Source organism: Miniopterus natalensis, chromosome 1 (genome assembly GCF_054644295.1).
Source record: "Miniopterus natalensis isolate mMinNat1 chromosome 1, mMinNat1.hap1, whole genome shotgun sequence".
In the NCBI taxonomy this organism is placed as follows: domain Eukaryota; kingdom Metazoa; phylum Chordata; class Mammalia; order Chiroptera; family Miniopteridae; genus Miniopterus; species Miniopterus natalensis.
Genome location: NC_142081.1, coordinates 99656397 through 99680625, shown reverse-complemented (window position 1 = coordinate 99680625; position 24229 = coordinate 99656397). Strand labels below are relative to the sequence as shown.

General features: G+C 37.8%; 1 protein-coding gene and 1 pseudogene across 1 annotated transcript in view; one reads left to right on the top strand and one right to left on the bottom strand.

Annotated features, from left to right (window-relative positions):
* ARIH1 (ariadne RBR E3 ubiquitin protein ligase 1) overlaps positions 1-24229 on the top strand; it is a 131432-nt gene that overhangs the window by 24496 nt on the left and 82707 nt on the right. The gene's annotated exons all lie outside the window — the stretch shown is intronic.
* Positions 2702-3172, bottom strand: LOC107528622 (ADP-ribosylation factor 1 pseudogene; annotated as a pseudogene).

The window sequence follows — 24229 nt, the reverse complement described above, 5'->3', positions numbered from 1 at the left end:
AATTATTCAGAATTGTCAGATCTGGCAGTCCAACTCAATATAAGGCAAAATAGTTCTGAATTTTAGAGCCCTACCTTTGTTCTAATGTTGACATTTCAATATTTAGTTTCTTCTTAAAATGCATGTTGGTGGTACCTTTATAAAATTTGGTTAATATGGGAACTGTTTAACTGGATCGTAAATCATTGCTAAGATTTGATTTCTTAAAAGTATGCTTCCTTACATCAATAAAAAAATCTACAACCAAAATTATTTGTTTATTTATTTTTATTTTTTTAAAAAAAATAAATCATTATTGATTTCAGAGAGAGGAAAGGAGAGGGGGAGAGAGAGAAACATCAGTGATGCGAGTCATTGATCAGCTGCCTCCTGCACGCCCCCGACTGGGGATCGAGCCCGCAACCCGGGCATGTGCCCTGACTGGGAATTGAACCCCGATTGCCTGGATCCTAGGTCGATGCTCATCCGCTGAGCCACGCTTGGCCAGACATATTTTAAAAGAAAAATGAGTTATATTTGTGCTCTTTCCCAATTCCTGCTCTAATTCCACTTTACTCTGCAAATTGCTGTTTTCTGTCCTTCAACAGTATACTGTTGATTTAACAATTGTACAGTATTTTCTCATATGACTATGTAAGTTTAACATTTTCCCTATTGTTGGACATTTTGTTCGTTCTGTATTGTGTGTCTCCTTTCCCTTCCTTTTCTTTTCTAGACCAAACCCAATTTTGGAAGTGGGCTTGCTAGGGTTTGGGTATAGACATTTATGGTTTTTATTAAAAAAACTGGTTGTTTTCAAAAAAGGCTATTGAGTTTTATCTTTACACCAACATTGTGTAAACTATCATTTTCTCTATACCTTTACTGTCACTATTAACAATCTTAAGTTTTTCATTAGTCTGATATAGAAAAAAAAATATTATTGGTGGTTTTACCAGTTCTCTGAATTGCCTTTTCAAATTCTGTATCTTTTCTTAATGCTCTCTTAATGTATGATAATTATGGTTGCTCTTTCCTCCAATCTGTTTTTGATTTTTAGGTTTTTGGGTCTTTTTAGAGGGAAGGGAGGGGGAGAGAGAGAGGAACATCAATCAGTTACCTCCCTGTACATTCTCCCACTGTGGATGGAACCTACAACCTAGGCATGTTCCCTGACTGGGAATTGAACCAGCATCCAACCCTTCAGTGCATGGGAAGACGCTCCAACCAACTGAGCCACACCGGCCAGGGCTGGTATTTGTTTTTTAAAAAGAGAGTAATACATGTATGTGGTAACAAATGAAAAAGAGCTATTATGTCTTCAAATGATTACATTCATTGCTTTAATATACCTTTTTTTTAATCACCTTTTGACAGGATCTTTTTCCTCTTTCTTATTTCACCTTTGAAATTCCCACTTTATGTCAGCTCAGTTTTTGTTATCAAAGTCCTTTTGCCTTGTGATCATATAGTCAGGTCTTAATTTGCTCATAGCTTAGTGTTTAAAAGTGACACTATTGAACAATGTGTTTTGGATTATAATATCATTCAATGACAGTCCAAGTACTATATTAGGATTTTTGTTATTTTTGTAATAGTTAAGAGATTTTATTCTAATAGCTATAATTACAGTGCTTGTTTGTTGAAATGAAGACTGAAAACAAATATACAAAACAATTGATTACTAATCATGTATTAAAAGCTGTAAGAGGTTCCGTGACACCAGATAAACCAGTTCTGAGGTTTTCCCCAAAATAAATTTTAACAGCTCCACCTTCTTCAGTGTTTATCAAAATACAAAAGAAAAAAGTAGAGATGATTGTTTTGATGTCATATCTGACCCTTGCAGGCTGAGGTAATGAAAGCACATGTGGACAGAGGTTCTGAGGAGCTAGGCTCTAAGATGACCAGCCACCTGTCCGTACTACTGGAGCAAGTGAGCACGTGTGGGGACTTTGGGGGGCTCCCATTCTGGCCAGAGGGGTTCCACCAAAGTACCTACACTGACCCAAGGGAAGGCTGGGATCCTTCCAAGGAGCCTGTGAGTGTTGGACGCAGCCCCCAGCCCATCCCTTGGGCAGTGGTGTGAGCACAGGTACAAGTACAGATACTGTGGGATGCAAATGACCCAGAGAGAGAGAGCGAATTGGGGACCTTAAGTGACCATGTGGAATGTATTGTGGGTGGTTCTGCCCACCACACACTCCAGGTGGGAGACAGACCACAGGTAGGCTGGACTCAAGCCATTACTGCAGAACCTACACTAGGCATATTTCTCCCTTCTCTCTGTTCAGGTGTTTCCTTAGTTTGTATTTGTAACTATTTTTAAAAATACACTGAGCTTGGGTTAAAATCCAACCATCAAAATGTATCTCAACATAGATCTAAAGCCCAGAGGAAGAGTATTGAGTTCATCTGACAGGGACTCCTAGGGGCCCTAGGTGCCTAAAATCCTTTCTCAGTACTAAACAGTAAGTTGATTCTCTTTTTACAATTAAAAAAAAACTGAGTGATATTGCATAGGAGTACCAGAAACCGCCTCATTGGAAACAATAGCTATTTACATTAAATAAAAACCCATTCACAAGCTGTGTCTGCACATGTACAGCATGATGAAGCACACAGGGACTGACCATGGAGACAGCTTCTAGCACTCACACCACAGGGGCACATCTGCCACATGAGAGGAAAACAAGGGTGAGGGAGGAGAGAGGAGTGCGGCTCACTTCTGGTTCCGGAGCTGATTGGACAGCCAGTCCAGTCCCTCATAGAGGCCATCCCCACTGGTGACCTGAATGTACCAGTTCCTGTGACGCAGAGTGCAGGCCCAGCTTGTCAGCGATCTTGGCCATATTCATGGCGTTGGGGAAGTCCTGCTTGTTTGCGCACACCAGCAAGACAGCATCCCTGAGCTCATCCTCCACCAGCATCTATACAACCTCCTCTTGGGCCTCATTCAAGCGCTCTCTTGGTCATTGCTGTCAGCCACAAAGATGAGACCTTGTGTGTTCTGGAAGTAGTGGCTCCACAGAGGCTGGATCTTGTCCTGGCCACCCATGCCCCACACAGTGAAGCCGATGGTTTTATACTCCACAGTCTTCATGGTAAAACCTATTGTGGGGATGGTGGTCATGTTCTCACCCAACTTCAGTTTGTATAGGATGGTGGTCTTCCCCACAGTATTCAGGCCCATCATGAGAAGGCACATTTCTTTTTTCCACAAAGGCCCCTGAAGAGGTTCACAAAGATATTCTCTGTGCTGTAGACCAGAGGGAAAGACACTGGCAGAGAAACCCTCAGTGGCCACGGCACTGCTGCTGCTGCTGCTCTTCTGAGCCAAGCATTAGTTTTGCTCCCCTGGATTATTATTTTTACTTTTTTTTTTTTTAAAGTGCCTAATGTCTAATGCTCTGGACCCTTCTAAGAACAGTACTTCTTAGTGCCCACCCAGGGATGTCAAAAAAACAACAGTGCTTTTGGTATCGAGGTCATTTGGATTGTGTTTACACTCCCCCTGGAGCCCTCTATCCTGCTCTTCTCTAATCAGGATTCTCTTCCCACAAAACCTCTTGAATAGCTATCAATCATGAACTTTGTATTACTGTTCTCCTGGGTCAGAACCTGTTTCTTAGATCTATGTCTTTTAAAAAATTTAATCTTATTTTGCTGGACTACATGCTTAACTTACACATGACTTTTCTTATAATATTACTCATTGTGACCCTGATACTGTCTTTAGTTTGCCTTTAAATTTGATTGCTAGGTTGGCTAGCTGGGAAACTCAATTGGAATGTTTATGAACGTACTGATTTCTGTACTCATTGCTACTAATGAGTTTAATACCAGTCTGGTTCTCAATTTCTTTATTTTTTTTTTAAGTTTCAACCTTTTCTCTTTATCCTTGGTGTTCTGATTAATTGGGCCCTTAGTGGATCCTTTCAACTGAAAAACTGTGGTCCTTTTATAGGTTTGGGAAATTAACTTCTAATACTGTGTTGGTAATTTTCTTCCCTCTCCTTTTTTTCTGGAATTTCTGTTAGTTGATTGTGATAAACAATGGATAATGGATTAAATGAAAATGATGATAAAATTATACGAGAAAGATTGGGGGAAGGTGCATGTAGGACTACTAAATCTTCACATTCACATTAGGAAGGTGATAGATAATATCCCAATGGAAAGATAGTAGCTATCTGAGCATAAACATTTATGATAAAAGTAAACACCAAAGAAACAACTATAAAAGAATTTAAAAATGTTTTCCTCAAAGAATTGAAAATTACTAGTGATTGAGATGTGGCAAAGAACATTATTAAACCTGGGGGTTACTATTAATTTCTAAAACTATGCACACACATTAAAGTAAAACCGATTCATTGCAATCTCATCATCAAAGGTGGTCCATATTTAGTGTTATCTTCATTCTGTAAAATTCCCTCAGCAAATATATGTAGAGGTGTTCTTAGCCCAGGTGTTCATTATAAAGCCTTCATGAAGGAGGATTCTAATTGTATACGCGATATGTTCCTTTTTCATGGCTCTTGATCATTGAGCTGTGTATTTTGGGAATCTAAAGAACATAATAAACCAATAAACAAAATAGATTCAGTGACATGGAAGCATGGATCAGATTGAGGAATCTCAGAGGCGAGGTGGGGGCGGGTGGGGAGAGATTAACCAAAGAATTTATATGTATATTTGCATAACCCCTGGACGCAGACATAGTGTGGTGAAGGCCTGGGGAGGGGAGAGGGTGTGGGGTAGAGGAGGGGTCAATGGAGAAAAAAGGGGATATCTGTAATATTTTAAACAATAAAAAAAACAGTTGACAAGTGAATGTACTGGAGATGAACATGACCTGTTACAGCTTGGTTATAAAACTTTCTTTAAATAGTACAGGAGTACACTTGTGTCTATTTCAAGATAATTTGGAATTATTACTACTTTTTGAGCTTTAAGAATTTACAATAGCCTGGCCGGGCGTGGCTCAGCAGTTGAGTATTGACCTAGGATCCAGGAGATCATGGTTCGATTTCCGGACAGGGCACATGTCCAGGTTGAGGGCTTGATCCCCAGTCTGGGGTATGTAGGAGGCAGCTGATCAGTGACGACTCTCATCATTGTTGTTTCTATCTCTCCCTCTTCTTTCTTCCCTCTGAAATCAATAAAAGATATATTTAAAACAAAAATTTACAATAGCTTTCTTATAGGGTTTTTCTTAGAAAACAGTTTGTGAGATGCAAATTTACTTAAATAAAACCTTGACATTCTTTTTAAATAAGCGCTTTGATTTTCAAATAATAACACTGTGTGAGATTCAAAATTTTGTGTTCCATGTGAACATACATAGAGTATAATAGTCAATGATTTGCTAATCAGAACTCTACCATTTATTATAGGTATTTTGAGTTGCTATGATGGGAAGGGAAGGATATTAGTAAAAAGATGGTTTGAAATAGTCCTAGTTCAATTACTGTTAAAATTCATTAAGAAATAGTGAGCATCAGCCCGTGCACTGAAGTGTCTCAGGTTCACCCCAGTCAAGGGCATGTACTTTGGTTGCAGGTTTGATCCCTCCCCCCAATCAGAGCATGTGTGGGAGGCAACCAGTTGATGTCTCTCTCGCTCTCACACAGATGTTTTTCTCTCTCCATCTTAGCTTCCCCTCCCTTCCTCTTTCCCACTCTCTCTCTCTAAAACTAAAGTAGTAGTTGAGAATGTATATGTATCTTTTTTTTGTAAGTGCCTCCAGTGGAAGAGGTAACTGCATACAAGACTTCTTAAAGGTATTGAGTTCACTTTACAGAACTAATTTAATTTTTGTATGCCATCTGTAGGTAGTTTGGAGGTGGCTAGCTGTTGTGTTGAGTGAAGTGGCAGTACATTGAATTCATTCAGATGTTTTGGTGGAACATTTTCAGCATGTGCCACAATAGTAGTATAAAATACTAATACTTTCGTTTTGACGATTGAAACTCAGAGGTGAGAATGTGAATAGATAACTGAGATGGTTCGTTACTAAATAACCATAATTATCTCTCACAATTCTGAACTACTGCAAGATGGCATGAAGTGATCTGTATAGAATTTTCATTTGTGGTTTAGACTAGCTCCATTATGCCAAGGTAGTTTGGAATTGAAGTTACTTGGTTCTTGGCTTTACATTTTCAGTTCTTACTCTTTTTATCTATAAGATTTTCCCTCTTTCAAGGAATAGACAGTTAGGAGACTAAAACCCAAGCAAATCTTGCCTGAATGGGGCCTCATGTAATAGTAAAGATTTAAAATTAGGGCTATGTTTGTTGGAGGTGACTTGGCTCTTGATCAAGTGGAGACTAAAGCATATAGTTCTGTTTAAAGTCTTGAATTTGTTTTTCTGATGTAAAATCGAAGTTTTACTGTACTTATTATTTCTACTGTTTATATAAATATATCCCTTCCATCACCTGCCTTCATTGGTTTGCACTTAAGTACATCAAATGATTATGCACAGTGATAATATCTTTCCATTTAAGGAAACCTTTTATTTATTTCATTAAATTCTTATAAAATTCTTGACATGCCCTAGTGGTGAAATCTTTGACTCTTCAAATGTGAGATGACATAGAAGTCATTCATAAAATGCATGTACAAGGGCAAGTGAAGAATAGAGAAGCCAAGTTTGAGATGTATTCATTAACAAGTTTTGGTACATCAGAGTTACATAGTTCAAATGTTTACCTCATCAAGTTTCTAAGTATCATGGATCTATAGAATTATAGACAGTAGGTCAAAACTTGTCAGATCTTTTTAAAAAAAAATACATTTTTATTGATTTCAGAGAGAGGAAGGAAGAGGGAGCAAGAGAGAGAGAGAAATATCAATGATGAGTCACTGATAGGCTGCCTCCTGCACACACCGTACTGGGGATCGAGCCCGCAACCTGGGCATGTGTCCTGACCGGAAATCAAACCTTGAACTTCTGGATCATAGGTCGATACTCAACCGCTGAGCCACACCAGCTGGGCAGTCAATTTTGTTTTAAATAAACCTCAAATGTGTGAGTGCAAGTATAAAATTTTTGCTGAATCTTCCAGGAAGTATTTTCAGTGGGAAAGTCTTTTAAGAACATTAACCCCAACATTTTTCCTTTCTCTATTACCTCCCTTCTTCTGAGGGTAGCTTGGAAGTAAGTATTCAGAACTGGAAATGTTGAGGATTAGTGTTGTTTAGTTATACATTTGTTTTAATAGGCATATGACTTTTAAAGGGTTTGGGAATTCTGTGATTGACTTCCTCAAACCTCAAGTATCTCTGTCTACTCTGGGCTAGAAAGCCAAAACTTTATTTCTCAAACTATTTGCATTTAGGGTTTTGGATGTCAAATAGTAGCTGGAATTAAGGGAGAGAGAGAGAGAGAGAGAGAGAGAGAGAGAGAGAGAGAGAATGAATGTGTGTATATATGTGGTATGAGAGAGAGATTTGCAAGTTCATTTTCCTTCTGTTTTCTATGCCCTGCTCCCTTTTTTTGATGGGTTGTGAAGATGTAAAGTTTTTCTGCAGTAGCAGAAATGCAGCATTGTACTGTCCATTCACCTTTCTGAGTTATCAAGGGGCATTTGTGGCAAAGGATAGCCTCTGTTTTATTGTGTATATCACAACAAAGGTTAGTGGGTATCTAGAAGTAATTTTGGCAGTGGCAGTAGTGACTTCCTGGTTCCAGCTCTTTTATTCTCGGATCACAGTTATCTGCTGTTTGAATTTAGTGGTTCCATTGGTGACTTAAGGAGGGGGAGGGCTTGTGATTTGGTCTTGTAATATTGTGGTATCATTTCTTGTAGACAGAACTTTATAGCTGCCCTCCTCAGTCCTCTAACAGTTAAGCACCTAATTCCTTTTGTCAATTTCCCCTTTTTAGCTAACTCTAGTGGTTTCAAATCATGATTGATTGAAATCAAGAGCATCTGTTGGTGACAAGATACTATTTTTATATTTTGCAAACTATGTCATTTTTATTCTGTTGTATGTCATTGAACAAGCATTAATTATATTGCAGCCTTTTAGTGATTCTTAGTATAAAGCTCTCAGCATACTTGTATACTTTTACTTATCTTTATTTTTTATTTTTTTAAATCCTCATCTGAGGATATGTTTTTATTGATTTTAGAGAAGAGGGAGTAGAGAGAGAGAGGGAAACATTGACGTGAGAGAGAACATTGATCGGTTACCTCCCAAACACACCCCAACCGGGAATCGAATCCACAACCTGGATATGTGCCCTGACCAAGGATCAAACTCACAACTTTCTGGAGGACTTTAGAGGAGAGATCCACAACAATACAGTAATAGTAGGTGACTTGAGGATCCCACTAACTTTATTGGACAGATCTTCCAGACAAAAGATCAACAAGGAAACAGTGACTCTAAATGACACACTAGATCAGATGGACTTAATTGACATTTACAGAACAGTTCACCCCAAAGCTGCAGAATATACATTTTTCTCAAGTGCACATGGGACATTCTCAAAGATAGACCACATGTTAGGACACAAAACAAGTCTCTACAAGTTCAAGAAGACTGAAATCGTATCAACCATCTTTTCAGACATTTACATCATGGAATACTGTGCAGCTGTAAAAAAGAAGAACCTCTTACCCTTTGAGACAGCATAATGGAACCTGGAGAGTATCATGCTAAGCAAAATAAGCTAGTCAGAGAAAGACAAGTATCACGTGATCTTACTCATGTGGAATCTAATGAACAAAATAGATCCAGAGACAGAAGCATGGAACAGACTGACCAATCTTAGAGGGAAGGTGAGGATAGTGGAGATCAACCTAAGAACTTATATGCATATATGCATAACCCAGGAACACAGACAATAGTGTTGTAAAGGCCTGGAGAGGGGTGCAGGGTCGAGTGGACCAATGGTGGGGGGACAACATCTGTAATACTTCAACAATAAAGATAAATTAGAAATACATTTCATAAGGCTATAGCCATCAATAAAGAGTGATTCCTCTAATGAATCTGGGAGAAGTAAATTGAAAAACTCCTGGAAAGGATTCCCCATGCTAGGTGCCATTAATAACATTCGTGCCCTGGCCGGTGTTGCTCCGTGGTTAGAGCATCAGCCCACACACCCAAGGATCGCAGGTTGAATTCCAGGTCAAGGGCACATTCCTGGGTTGCACATAAATAGAATACCCTACGCTGCTCAGTAACTTGCCTTTTTTTTGTTTTACTAAGTCATATGTCATGGACATCCTTCCACATCAGTGCAGACAGATCACTTTTCTTCTTGGTTTTTTAATTGCTACATAATGCAGGATACCTCAGATATTGTGGGTTTGGTTGTGGATCACTGCAATAAATGAATATTGCAATAAAGTGAGTCACATGAATTTTTTGATTTCCTGGAGCGTATAAAATTTATGCTTATACTATACTGTAGTCCATGAAGTGTACAATAGCATGTGTCTAAAAAAACAATGTACATACCTTAGTTAAAAAATACTTTATTGATAAAATATGCTAATTATAATCTGAGCCTTTAGCAAATCATAATCTTTTTACTGGTGGAGGTTCTTGCCTCAATGTTGGTGGCTGCTGTCTGATCAAGGTGGGTGGTGGTTGCTGAAGTTTGGGTGACTGTGGCAGTTGCTTAAGATAAGACAACAGAAGTTTACTATTTTAATAACTCTTCCTTTCATGAATGATTTCTCTGTAGCGTGCTGTGCTGTTTGATAGCATTTTACCCAGAGTAGAACTTTCAAAATTGGATTCAGTCATCTCAGACCCTGCTGCTGCTTTATCAACTAAGTTTATGTAATATTCTAAGTACTTTGTTATCATTTCAACAGCCTTCAAAGTATTTTCACCAGAAGTACAGTCCATTTCAAGAAACCACTTTGCTCATCCATAAGAAGCATCTACTATCTGTTAAAGTTTTATCATGAGATTGTAGCAGTTCATTCACATAAAATCTTCAGGCTCCACTTCTAGTTCTCTTGATTTTCCCACCATATCTGTAGTTACATCCTCCACTGAAGTCTTGAACTCCTCAAAGTCATCCTTGAGGGCTGGAATCAACTTCTTCCAAACTCCTGCTCATGTTGATATTTTGAGCTCTTCCTGTAAATCACAAATATTCTTTTTCTTTTTTTTTGGTAGTAGTTGTTGTTAATCCTCACCCAAGGATAATTCTCCGTTGATTTTAGATAGAGTGGAATGGACAGGAGGGAGGGAAGGGGGGAGAGAGAAACAACTGCTGTGAGAGAGAGAGACATTAATTGGTTGCCTCCCCTTCCCCCACCCGCTCCGACTGCAACCAAGGTACATGCCCTTGACCTGGAATTGAACCAGGGAATCTTGGGAGTGTGGGCTGATGTTCTAACCACTGAGCAACACTGGCCAGGGCACAAGTGTAATTAATGGCACCTAGCATGGGGAATCCTTTCGAGAGGTTTTCAATTTACTTTGCCCAGATTCGTCAGAGGAGTCACTCTCTATTGATGGCTATAGCCTTATGAAATGTATTCCTAATTTATCTGTATTGTTTAAAGCATTACAGATGCTTGCCTAGTCCCCCATCCTCGTCCCCCCCCCCCCCCCCATTGATCCCCTCCATCCAGTCTCTCACTACACTATTGCCTGTGTTCCTGGGTTATGCATATATGCATATAAGTTCTTAGGTTGATCTCTTTTCCCACCACCACCACCCTATCCCCACCTTCCCTCTAAGATTGGTCAGTCTGTTCCATGCTTCTGTCTCTGGATCTATTTTGTTCATTGGTTTGTTTTGTTCATTAGATTCCACATGAGTAAGATCGTGTGATACTTGTCTTTCTCTGACTAGCTTATTTTGCTTAGCATGATACTCTCCAGGTTCCCTAGGTTCCATTTTGCTGTCTCAAAGGGTAAGAGATTCTTCTTTTTTACAGCTGCACAGTATTCCATGATGTAAATGTCTGAAAAGATGGTTGATATGATTTCAGTCTTCTTGAACTTGTAGAGACTTGTTTTGTGTCCTAACATGTGGTCTGTCTTTGAGAATGTCCCATGTGCACTTGAGAAAAATGTATATTCTGCAGCTTTGGGGTGAACTGTTCTGTAAATGTCAATTAAGTCCATCTGATCTAGTGTGTCATTTAGAGTCACTGTTTCCTTGTTGATCTTTTGTCTGGAAGATCTGCTCAGTGAGTTCAGTGGGGTGTTAAAAGTCCCTTACTATTACTGTATTGTTGTGGATCTCTCCTCTAAAGTCCTCCAGAAGTGTGTGTGTTTTTTTTTAGGCTGTGTGAGTCTTTTGTAGACAGCACTTTTTTTTTTTTAATTTAATTTAATTTTTTTTTTTTTTTTAAATATGTTCTTATTGATTTCAGAGAAAGAGAAACATCAGTGATGAGGGTCATTGATGGGCTGCCTCCTGCGTGCCCCCTACTGGTGATTGAGTCTACAACCAGGCATGTGCCCTGACTGGGAATTGAACCCTGACCTCCTGGTGCATAGGTCAACACTCAACCACTGAGTCATGCCAGCTGGGCTAGGGCATGTTTTCTTATCCATTTAGCTACCCTTTGTCCTTTGATTGGAGCATTTAATCCAATTTACATTTAAGGTTATTATTGATAAATACCTATTGCCATTTTAATTATGTGTATGTTTCTTTTTCTGTATTTCTACTTATTACAGCATTCTCTTTAAAATTTCTTGTAATGCTGGTTTGGTGGTGACTCCTTTAGCCATTTTTTTGTCTGGGAAACTTTATTTCACCATCTATTTTGAATGATAGCCTTGCTGGGTAGAGTAGTCTTGGTTTCAGATCCTTGCTTTTCATTACCTTGAATACTTCATGGCATTCCCTTCTGACCTGTAGAGCTGAGAAATCAGCTGATAGCCTTATGGGAGCTCCTTTGTAGGTAACAACAGATTGCTTTTTTATTGCTGCCTTTAGGATTCTCTCTTTGTCTTTAATTTTTTCCATTTTAATTATGATATGTCTGGGCATGGGCCTCTTTGGGTTCTTCTTGCTTGGGACTCTTTATGCCTCCCGAACTTGTGTGACTTTTCCTTTCATTAGGTTAGGGAAGTTTTCTGCCATTATTTCGTCAAACAGGTTCTCTAACCCTTGCTTACTTTCTCAATCTTCTGGTACTTGTAATTATGCGAATAGTATTATATTTCATGTCCCACAACTCCCTTAAACTGTGCTCCTGTTTTTAATTGTTTTTTTCTTTTTGGTTCTCTGATTGAGTATTTTTCTACCCTGTGTTCTGATTTGCTGATCTGATCCTCATCTTCCCCTAATCTGCTGTTTATCCCTTCCAATGTATTTTTATTTCTACTATGTCATTCTTAATTTTCTTCAGATTCTATATCTTTTCTCATGCTGTGAGCATCCTTATGATCAGTATTCTGAACTCTATACCTGATAGATTGCTTATCTCCATTTCCTTTATCTGTCGTTCTGGAGAATTCTCTTGTTCTTTCATTTGAGGCTTATTTTTTTGTCTCTCCATTTTGGCTGCCTGTTTGCATTTGTTTCTATGTATTAGATAGATCTGCTAGGACTCCCAGTCTTTTGGATGATCTCTGGCGCAGGCCAATGTCAGAAGAGGCTGTTTGTGCCTAGACTTCAGTACCCTGTTTGGCGCTATCAGCAATTCACAGCTGTGCACCAAGGTCTGCTTTTCCAAGCTCTGGGTTCAGAAACAGATCAGGTAAAGCTGATTGTTATTCTCTGTCTCTTAATGGGCCTCAGGCTGTGGACCACAGGATGGTATAAACTCCACTGGGTGGGATGAGAGGTTTTCCAATGGGTGGGGCAATTGCTTCCCCCCAGGTAAAAACTGCCTGGATGGTATATGTCCGCCTGAGAAAGTTGTCCTCTGCTTTATGGGAGAATGACTCAGCACAGGAACCCGGAGGGGGCACTCTCCGAGCTCTGTCCCCAATCCTGCAACCCTAGATTCTCCTCACACCACTCTAGTCCACTCTGCCCTCCCTTTGCTGGAACCCAAGGTGAGTAGCTGCACCTGAAACTTGTGCATTGACCCTTTAAGAGGGTGCCTGCATTTCTAGCCATCTGTCCCTGGCAGACAGAAACCCCTCTGCTTTTCACAGCGAGATGTTATGTAGGCACCTTTCTCAGTTCTGGTGCTGTGGGCTGCGGAGCCCATCTTGGGGTTTAAACCCCGGAGTTCTCTGTGGGAACCACCCACAGGGGAGATATCCCTCCAGAACTTCAGCGGCTTCCTGTGGGAGCTCAGCCAGCCCTTTTCATGCCTCCACATTTCCTACCAGTCTCTCTGTCATCTCCACGCTATGTCCTTGGTTATAAGGGTTCTCTCTAGCTTGTCTTCAGTTGATTATTCAGGATGGTTTTCTGTATTTTAGTTTTAGTTCCAGTTTGGTCCTGGGAGAGTGTCAGTGTTGCTTCCACTTAATCTGCTGCCATCTTGGAATCTCCACAAAATGTATTTCTTAAATAATAAGACTTGAAAGTAAAAATTACTCCTTTATCCGTGGGCTACAGAATGGATACTTTGTTAGCAGGCATGAAAATAACATTAATCTCATTGTACATCTTCATCAGAGCTCTTGGATGGCCAGGTGCGCTATCAGTGAGTATTAAGTAATACTTTCAAAGGAGTGGTTTTTTTTCTGAGAAGTAGGTCTCAACAGTGGACTTAAAATATTCCGTGAACCATGTTGTAAATAGATGTGCTGTCATCCAGGCTTTGTTGTTCCATTTATAGTGCACAGGAAGAGTAGATTTAACATAATTCTTAAGGGCCCTAGGACTTTTTGAGGGTAAATGGGCATTGACTTCAAGTCAGGAGCTACATTAGCCCCTAACAAGAGAATCAATCTATTCTTTGAAGCCAGGCATTGACTCCTCCTTTCTAGCTAGGAAACCCTAGATGGGAGTCTTCCAGTATAAGGCTGTTCTGTTTACACTGAAAATCTGTTTAGTGTAGCCACCACCTTCATTAATTTTCTGAGCTAGATCTGGATAACTGGCTGTAACTTTTACTTCAGCATTTGCTCCTTAACCTTGCACTTTTATATTTTGAAGATGGTTTTTTTCCCTTCATGAACCAACCTCTGCTACTCCCAAATTTTCTTCTCCAGCGTTCTCACCTCTCTCAGCCTTCATAGAATTGAAGAGAGTTAGAGCCTCCCTCTGGATCAAACTTTGTCTTATGAGAATGTCACAGGTTCTATCTAGACCACTAAAACTTTTTCCATATCAGTAACAACAATAAGGCTGTTTTGCTTTTTTATCATTCATGTGTTTACTGAATAAGCACTTTTAATTTCCTTGAAAAACTTCTTTTGTATTTGCAACTTGACTAGTTGGCACAAGAGGCCTAGTTTTTGGCCTATCTGGGCTTTTGACATACCTTCCTCACTAAACTTTATTATTTCTAGCTTTTGATTTAAAGTGAAAGACTTGTGACTCACTTGAACCCTTAGAGGTTATTACTGGGTTAATTGGCCTAATTTTAATATTGTCGAGTCCCAGGTAATAGGGAAAAAGAGAGAACCTGGGGCAGGGAAGAGGGAGCAGAAAGAGAAAAGGCCTGTTGATGGAGCAGTCAGCACACATTTATTTATTTATTTTTTAGAAGATTTTTTATTGAATTTAATTTATTTTTTTAAATATACCTTTTTTGATTTCAGAGAGAGGAAAGGAGAAGGGAGAGAGAGAGAGATAGAAACATCAATGATGAGAGAGTCATTGATCTACTGCAGCCCGCAATCCGGGCATGTGCCCTGACCAGGAATCGAACCCCGATCGCCTGGATCCTAGGTCGATGCTCAACCGCTGAGCCACGTCCGGCCGGGCACATTTATTAATTTCAAAATCTTATATGGACACAGTTCATGGCATCTCAAAACAATTAAAATAGTAACATCGAAGATCACTGATCACAGTTAACCAAAACAAATAGTAGTAATGAAAAAGTTTGAAATATTGTGAGAATTACCAAAATGTAACATAGAAATGCAAAGTGAACAAATTGTATTTCCAAATAATTTGCATGTGAAATTTCTTAGTCTTACCTTTGTACATTTGCAAATTTCTGTTGGGTAGGTTCCTAGAAGTGGAATCTCTGGGTTTGAGGTCATGTGCATTTTAAATTTTGAGCAGTTCTGCCGAATTTCTCACAGAAGTTTTTACCAAAGGTTCCAACCATCTCACTAACATGTTATGGGCCACTTTCCCATTTCTTTATCACTGAATATTATCAGTTTTTAAGATTTTGTCCATTCCCAGAGATTAAAAACAGTCATACTAAGGAGGATGAGTATTTTCTTGTTTTCCAGCCAGGTGTATTGTGTGAATTCATAAACTGTCCATTTTTGTTGGATTGTCTTTTTAGATATTATTTTTACTTACCTTTTATTGCAGACATATCTGTACAGAAGTTTTGTACCTTATGACTTTTGGGTTTCTAATATTTTTTTAAGAAGGCTTTACAGAACAATAATCTATAAAGTTTGGGCCATCAGCAGCTCTCTTATGGAGCTCAGAGATTAAGCTAAATAGAAACATAATGTAGAAACATGAGTCTATTCTGTAAGAAAATTATCAAACTGAGTTTTTAGATGGAGTCTATAACTTATTTAATTCTTTTTCTGATCAACCTTTGAGATAAATAAAAAGCCTGGCTTTGGAGGCCTTTCTGTGTACATTAATTGGGGTTTAAAAAAAATCCCTCGCCCCTCCCCAGGGTTCTGATATGGCTTGGGGTGTGTCCTGCACATTAGTTTTTTAAAAGCTCCTCAGATGATTCTAATGTGCTACCAAAGTTAACAACTACTTGATCAAAGGATTAGAGGATGATAGTGCATTGATATTAAAGCCTCTGCTGGGACATTTGGCATATTCAGACCCACTTTTTATAAAAAGCAGAACCAGAACTTTCAAAACACACTGCTTCTGTATCCCTAGAATGTAATAATCTTCAAATTACTAAAATGTTATACTTTTATATTCATATGGGATTTCATATATATATACTTTAATTTTCAGAGCCCCCATAATGGGGAAACTAAGAGTAGTAGTTCCTAGTTCTGGCTGCATATGACTATTATTTGAGGAACTTTAGGTAAAAACTTGGGGCGAAAAATACAGATATTCATGTCCCACCCTAAACAATCAGAGATTCTAATATGTAGCCAGAATGGGGAAACCATTGTTCTAGAGCTTATAACTAGAGAAGATTTGCGATTATAGGTTGCTTTATTGTCCTAAAAGTTGAAGGTACAGCTGCTATTGTTAGTTTTCTAATTAGTTATTTTGCTCATTAACTATTTTTGTTTGGATTGTTTATGGCTTTAAAAAATGAGGAATATCAACAAAAACAAGATGAAGAGGTATATTTTTCAGCCAAGAGCTTGAATTGGCTTTCCACTAAACTAATTATGAGTTTTGATAGCAGACATAGGTGGATTTCTCTCCTTTTACCAGGCCCCAACCTAATGCAACCTAAATCAGAATCTTTGAGGGTGGTGCTATGGCATACATTTTGATAAACTTCCTCTAATTTTCAAATCCTGTTTACCTATTTTGTCTCTTAGCTTCTCTAACCTCATCTGTGAGGTATAAATAGTGCCTACCTTGCATTAAGTATTGATGTGAGGATTAAATGAAATGTATGTAAAGTGCTTGGCACTAAATAACTTCACATCTATGTTCACTTGTACTTTTAACAGTCAGAACTCCATTATAGATGCTCCAGTGAGGGTTAGATTACTATTCTTTAATATTTAAAATTTATATTTTAATTTTCATACAATACAATTTATACTTTTGGTTCCATAATTCCATCAATTTTGACACATACCTAGAGTTGTGTGACCACCACCACCACCACCACCACAATCAAGAACAGTTCCATTATCACCCCCTATATAATTCCCTCTTTATACCTTATTTGTTTAAACCATCCCCTACCCTTAATCCCTGGCAGCCAAGGATTTTTACACTATCCCTATAGTTTGCCTTTCCACCTTGTCACATAGATGGAATCATACAGTATGTAGCCTTTTGAGTCTGGCTTCTTTACTGAAAATTTGTACTTGAGATTATTCATATTGTTATATGTATCAATAGTTCTTTTTATTGCTGAATAGTATTCCATTGTGGTGATATGTAGCACAGTTTGTTTTGTTTCCAATTTTTACCAAGTACAAATAAAGCTGTTAACAATCTCTTCCAGATTTTGGGGTGAACATAAGTTTTCATTTCATTTGGGTCAGTTCCTAATAGGGAGATATTAGGGTTGTAGTAAGTATATGTTTAACTGAAGAAACAGCTAAACTTTTTCTTATTGGCTGTACTGTTGCATTACCACCAGTAGTGTATGAGAGAGTTCTAGTTGCACCACATATTCTGTTGCACGTGGGATTGTCAGATTGCCCTGCTACCCCCCTCACACATTCAAATAGGCATGTAGTAGTACCACTTGTGGTTTTAATTTTTTGTATCCTGAATAACTAATGATGTTGAGTATCTTTTCATATGTATTTTTTATGCCTCTCCATAGATTTTCTTTTGTGAAGTACATTGAAATCATTTACTTTTTAAATTGAGTTTTTGTTTTCTTGTTAGGTTTCAAGAAATTTTTAAAATATATGTTCCACGAATAAGTCCTTTGTCAGATACGTGATTTGCAAATATTTTCTCCCAGTGTATGGCATGTTTTTTCATTCTAAGAGCTATTTGCCTAACCCAAGGTCACAAATATTTTCTCCTAGAAGTTTTATAGTCTTAGGTTTTACATTTAGGCCTGATTTATTATTAATTTTGATGAAATCTGAGATATAGGTTAAAGTTGATTTTTTTTTTTTTTTTTAAATTTTTTTTTAAAGATAAAGATTTTTTTATTCCAGCACAGTTTGGATTAGCCCAATGAATTGTTTTAGTACCTTTGTAATAAATCACTTTGACATATTTATATGGATCTGTTTCTGGCTTCTCTTCTACTCCTTTAATCTGTGGATTAATACAGTAAAACCTCAATGTGACAGACTGATTTGGGTGAGGGGGTGTCCGTTAAAGCCAGAAGTCCATTATATAATAAAGTAGGTTTTCCAAATGTGTGTGTTAAAAAATTCACAAATTAGTTAGTTTACCTGTTATTACTCATGTAGACACGTTTGTGTAATTAAAATTAAGTATGTACAAAAAGTTTAATTTCACAGAAAAGTTTTCCATATGTATTACAGTAACTTTAAATTGATACTGAATAGGTCTAGTAAAATGCATGCATTCACCAGTCACCACAAGTAAATCCAGACGGCTGGGCCATGGCTTAGCACACATTGGAACATCGGCTGGCACATGTTAAAACTGCTGTAGAAAGTCACACCACTCGACTGTAGAACCAATGACCTCGAGCCATGTGGTGTTATCACATGCCAATCATTCCCCAGACATTGTTTACAGCAGCAACTCTTGGATTTAAATATGTAGACTATAGTTGTAGATATGTAATATTTATTTGTGTTGGCCAAATTACTACAGTATTTTTTCCAACATATGGCCTATTCACTAAAATTTGTTAAAAATAACAGTGAATCAATAACAAAAAATAACCTGTTAATTGTAATCAAATCTTGGTTTAAAGCATTTTAAAATTAATAGAGTATTAATTTTCACATATGACATACAGACTAGAAATGTTGTTCGTTAAATTGAAGTCCACAAAGTCGAGGGTTTACCTTCCCCCCCCCCAATACTGCAGTTTTATAGTATGTTTTGAAATCAGGTGGTGGTCTTTTCAAAATTATTTTGGCTATTCCAGTTTCCCTGCTATTCCATATACATTTTAGAATCATTTTCTTGAAATCTAACTGGGATTTTGATTGATACTGAGCTGGATATATAGATCAATTTGGGAAGAATTAATATTTTACCTGCAGTTGGCCCTTTGGATCCACAGGTTTTGCATCCACAGATTCAGCCAACCAAGGTTTGAAAACAGTATTTTCAGTCCATGGTTGGGAATCTGGATGCAGAGAGCAGACTATATACATTGTTCTACACCAAGGGACTTGAGCATTGTCAGATTTTGGTATCTGTGGGTGGTCCTGCATTGTCAGATTTTGGTATCTATGGGTGGTCCTGAAACCAATTCCCCACGGATACCGAGGGACTACTGTATATTGGTTCCAAATCCATGAAGATGGTATATCTCTCCATTATTTAGTTTTTTAAAATTTCCTTCATTGGTATTTTGTAGCATACAGATACTTCACATATTTTGTTAAATTTATACCTAAATATTTCACATTTTTGTGGTGTTTGTAAATGGTACTTTAATTTTTAAAAATTTTCAGTTATTAATTGCTAGTATATAAAAACAGAGCTGAGTTTTTAAAAAAATATTATTGATGTTCTGAGACCTTGGTAAAACTCATTTGTTAGTTCTAGGAACTTTTTGTATGTCCATGGAATACTCTACATAGACAGTTGTGTTATATGTGACTAGAGACAGCTTTATTTTTTTCCTTTCTGACCTCTATGCCTGCCGTGGTCCAGCCGCAGCAGGAGTCAGGGGTCCCGAAGGTGGGCAAGGCGTTGGCGCTGGGAGACAGCAGACTACACGACTCGGAGATGGTGTGACACTGTTCCACTTTATTGAGAATCAACATAATCTTTTATACTTTCTTTTTTGGCTACGATTACATTTTTTCGGTTAGCAAGCAAGAAATATTATTCACAGGTTAAACAATACAAGTTTTGATTTCATCAGAACGGAACAATTTTCACTTTTATTTTTTAGAATAGAGGAGAAAGGAAAAATCAGTGACCTATAGAGTGATAGATGCGGCTTTGTTTGCAGCAGTAATATATTAGCTTGTGAGACAGATATTTTATATAATATTTGCCTGTGGTTACTACTTCTTGTGGTTATATTTTAACTATGGACCTATTCATAAGTTATTATATTCTTCTTGCCATTTTCTTCTAAGAAAAGAGTGCCTTTTGCCATAGCTATTGATTAACTGCTTAAGAATGCTTTTCTTTTGTTTCTTTGGGAGCAAGCACCAGCGTGGCGACTGCCTTGCCAAGCGTTTCATGAAGGGCAAGTTCTCATACTGAACATGCCTTCCATTTACATTAACTATTCTGATACCGTTTTCATTCTAAGCATCTGTCTAAGGCAGAGGAGGGTCTGGTAGCCTTTCCATACTGTTAGCCCTTTCAGGGGATGCCACAATCTGCCATTTATTCTATATGCTACCCAGGGTGGTCCTTGTACAGTAGGCAAGGGGCGATGGCCTTTTTCCTGTCCTCGACTAATCTTGCATTCATAGGCGGGGGCACTTGAGTATAGGCGGCTGCGTGAGCTCAGCTTTCTCTAGTTCTTCCATAAATTCCTTACTGGTGGCGCCAGGGGAAGTTTTCCTGGCTACTTCTAATAACAATTTGTTAAAGCATCCGGCACATGTGGTAGTGACTGGACTTGGGGAAGTCGGGATTTCTTCAGAAGTGAGAACGTTGTTTACCATTCCCAGGTTAGTTATTGATTTTATGGCCCAAAATCCCCCTCCAAGGAGGAGAAGGGATATTTCCATTAAGCCAGTTACTTCCACCCACATGCCACGTCCTCTTCCCAGAAGACGCCTTCCTTGAAGCTTCCTCTCCACGTCCGGATTTTGTCAGACAACATGGTTGGAAGAGGACATGGCATATGCCTTTTCTTTTTCTTGCCTTATTGCATTTGTGGGATTTCAGTGCAGTGTTGAATAGAAGTGGTGAAAATTGATATCCTTGCCTTGTTCCATATCCAAAGGGAAAAGCATAGTTTTTCATCAAGTATGATGTTAGTTGTAACTTTTATGCCATCTGAAGAGAAGCCAGAGTATTTTTTAGATTAACAAATTGAAGAAGTTCCCTTCTATTCCTAATTTGCTGAGAGGTTTTATGAGTACTGGATATTGAGTTCTATCAAATGCTTTGTATGCATCCTATTGATACGGTCTTGTGGTTTTTCTTCTTTAGGCTGTTAATATGGGCAGTTAACATTGACTTTTTAAAAAAATGTTTAACCAGCCTTTAATACTAAGATAAACCCCACTTTGTTATGGTATAATTATCTTTTTTATATATTACTAGATTTGATTTCCAATATTTTGTTGTGGAATTTTACACTTTTGTTTATATAGTAGTTGCTTTGTCTGATTTTTACATCAGGGCACTGTAGGTCTTATAATAGTAATTGGGAAGTGTTTCTTCCTCCTCTTTTTTTTTTGAAGAAATTTTTTTGGTTCCTTAAATGATTGGTAGACTTTGCCAGTGAAACCATTTGGGTCTTGAGTTTTCTTTGTGGAAAGGTGGTGTGTTTTTTTGTTTTATATTTAGAGAGAGAGGAAGGGAGAAGGATGGAGAGATAGAAACATCTATGAGAGAGAAACATCAATCAGCTGCCTCCCGTACATCCCCTACTGGGGATCTAGCCCTCAACCCAGGCATGTGCCCTGACTGGGAATCCGACAGGTTCATGGGTCGCCACTCAACCACTGAGCCACACCGACCAGGCTGTGGAAAGGTTTTAAAACTACACATTTGATTTGCTTTATAGATATAGGAATATTCATGTTATCTGTTTCTTCAGTGAATTTTAATAGTGTCCCTAAGGAGATTGGTCCATTTCATCTAAGTTGTGAGTTAATGAGCAAAGAGCTGTTTGGAAGTATTCTCTTACTATCCTTTTAATGCCTATAGGATCTGTACTGATATTTCCCTCTCGTTTTTTATATTGGTCATTTGTGTTTTTGTTTTTTATCTTGTTTAGTCTTTGCTAAAGCTCTATTGATTTCAATACTGGCTTTTGGTTTTATTGACTTTCTGTTTTCAGTATCATTGACTTCTCTTTATCTTTATTATTTCTTTTCTTATGTTTGCTGCAGGTTTAGTTTGCCCTTTTTAAAAAGCATTTGTGACTTTTTTTTAACTAATGCAATAAATTTCTTTCTAAACAATGTTAGCTACATCCCACAAATTTTGATGTGTTGTAGTTTCATTTGCTTCAGTTCAAGATGTTTTCTAATTGCCTTCAATACTTCCTCCTCAACCCCCTTGCGTTATTAGAAGATGATTTAATTTTCAAATAGTCTATCTTCTTGTTTATTGGATTACTGAGAGAGAGGTGTTGAAATCTCCAAGTATAATTGTGTATTTGTCTATTTTTCTTTAATTTCTATCAGTTTTTGCTTTATTATTAGGCTTTGTTTAAGTGCATACATTTAAGATTGTTTTATTTTCTTGGTGAATTGACCTTTTTAATCTCTGTATATCATTACATTGATAATGGGTTGTTATGGACAACATACAGTTTTTCTTTTGTGGGAAAAAAAACACTAAGCTATCTCTTGTCTTTTATTTCATTTTATTTAGCAGCATTTCATTTCTTTTTTAAATTGAGGTATACTTGACATATCACATTAGTTTCAGGTGTACAACATAATTTTACATTTAATGTGATTATTGATGTAATTGGATTTAGGCCTTCTGAGTATTTTTCTTTGTACTTCTTTTGGATTGAAATTTTAAAGATATTCTACTACATATACCTATTGGCATATCTTGGTGTGGTTTTTTGTTGGTTTTTTTTTTGTTTGTTTTAAAACAGTTTCAGCCCAGCCAGACATGGCTCAGCGGTTGAGCATCGACCTAGGATCCAGGCGATTGGGGTTCATTTCCAGGTCAGGGCACATGCCCTGTTCAGGGCTCTATTCCCAGTCGAGGGCATGCAGGAGGCAGCCGATCAATGACTCTCTCATCATTGATGTTTCTCTCTCTCTCCCTCTCCTTTCCTCTCTCTGAAATCAATAAAGATATATTAAAAACAAAGAAACAAAAAAAGTTTTATTTTTTAGTGGTTGCTCTAGGGATTATAATAAAAATATTTAAGTCTTCACATTCTACTTAGAATTAGTGTTTTACCACTCCAAGTAAAACATAGAAGCCTTACAACTATATAGATGATTTTTTCCCCAGTCCCTTTATATTATAGTTGTGCTATGTGTTGTATCTATATGCCTTTAACCCTTCCCCCCACCATGACACGTTCTAATTTTTTGTTTCAGCAGTTTTCTATGTTTTCAAGAACTTAAGAGGATAAAAGTAGTGTATATTTTACCCATTTACCACTCCTATTGTTTCTTTCCTAAAGATCCAAGTTTTCCTCTGCTATCATTTCTTTTCCACCTAAAGAACTTCTTTTAGCATTTCCTTTAGCAAGTCTGCTGGCAGTGAGCTCTCCTAGTTTTCTTTTGTCTGAGAGTATCTTTTTCTTCATCCCTGAACTGTACTTGCACTGAATGTAGAATTCTAGTCTGACAGGTACTTAATTATCACACAGGACCCCGGGAGACTGTTCTTTAAAAAAATTTCCTTTTCTATTGCTAGGATTGGATAATTTCTATTGATGTATCTCTAAGTTCACTTACTTCTTTGTCATCCCCTTTTTCCTATTGAGCCCATCAAATGAACTTCTGTGTTTTTTAGTTCTAAAATTTCTATTGGTTCTTTTTTAGAATTTTTTCTTTCCTAAGAATTTTTAAAATTCATTTTAAGGTTTTTACCATTACCTAATAAATCATGTTTTTAATAGCTGCTATTAAAGTCTTTGATAATTCTAACATCTGGGTTATCTAGGGGTCAATATCTGTTGTCTTCTCCCTTGAGAACTGGTGAGATTTTTTGTTGTTCTTGCTATGTCATAATTTCGGATTCTGTCTTGGACATTTTGACTATTATGTTTTAAGAGTCTATCCCATTAAAATCCTTTAGAGATGGTGAGGGGTTTTTAATTTTAGTACACAAGCCAACCCAGTGAGGTTATAAGTTCAAGCTCTTTCTCACTTTACATAGGCAGTGGTTCCATTTTCTCTTCAGTTTGCAAAGCCTTTGCTATGTTGAATTTGCCCCTTCCATTCCCATTTACGTTGTCTAGGACTTGGGCACAGTGATTCATATCATAGTTCTGTTCTTGTACTTCTTTGGCTGTGTTCTCAACTTACAGGTGAGAACTTGGTTCACATACTTAGAGATCTACTTTTCCCTCTCTCTCTGTGATGTTCCCTGAACTCTCTAGCTCCGGGGACCCTTTTCTTCATTCCTAGAGCCAGAAACATGAAGTTCTCTCAGTTTTAGTTTCCTGCTGTATCTTGAGGTGAAGTGGCAAGAGAGAAAAAGAAAAGAACAGACTCTTCTACACTCTTCTTTTCACAGCAGGGACCC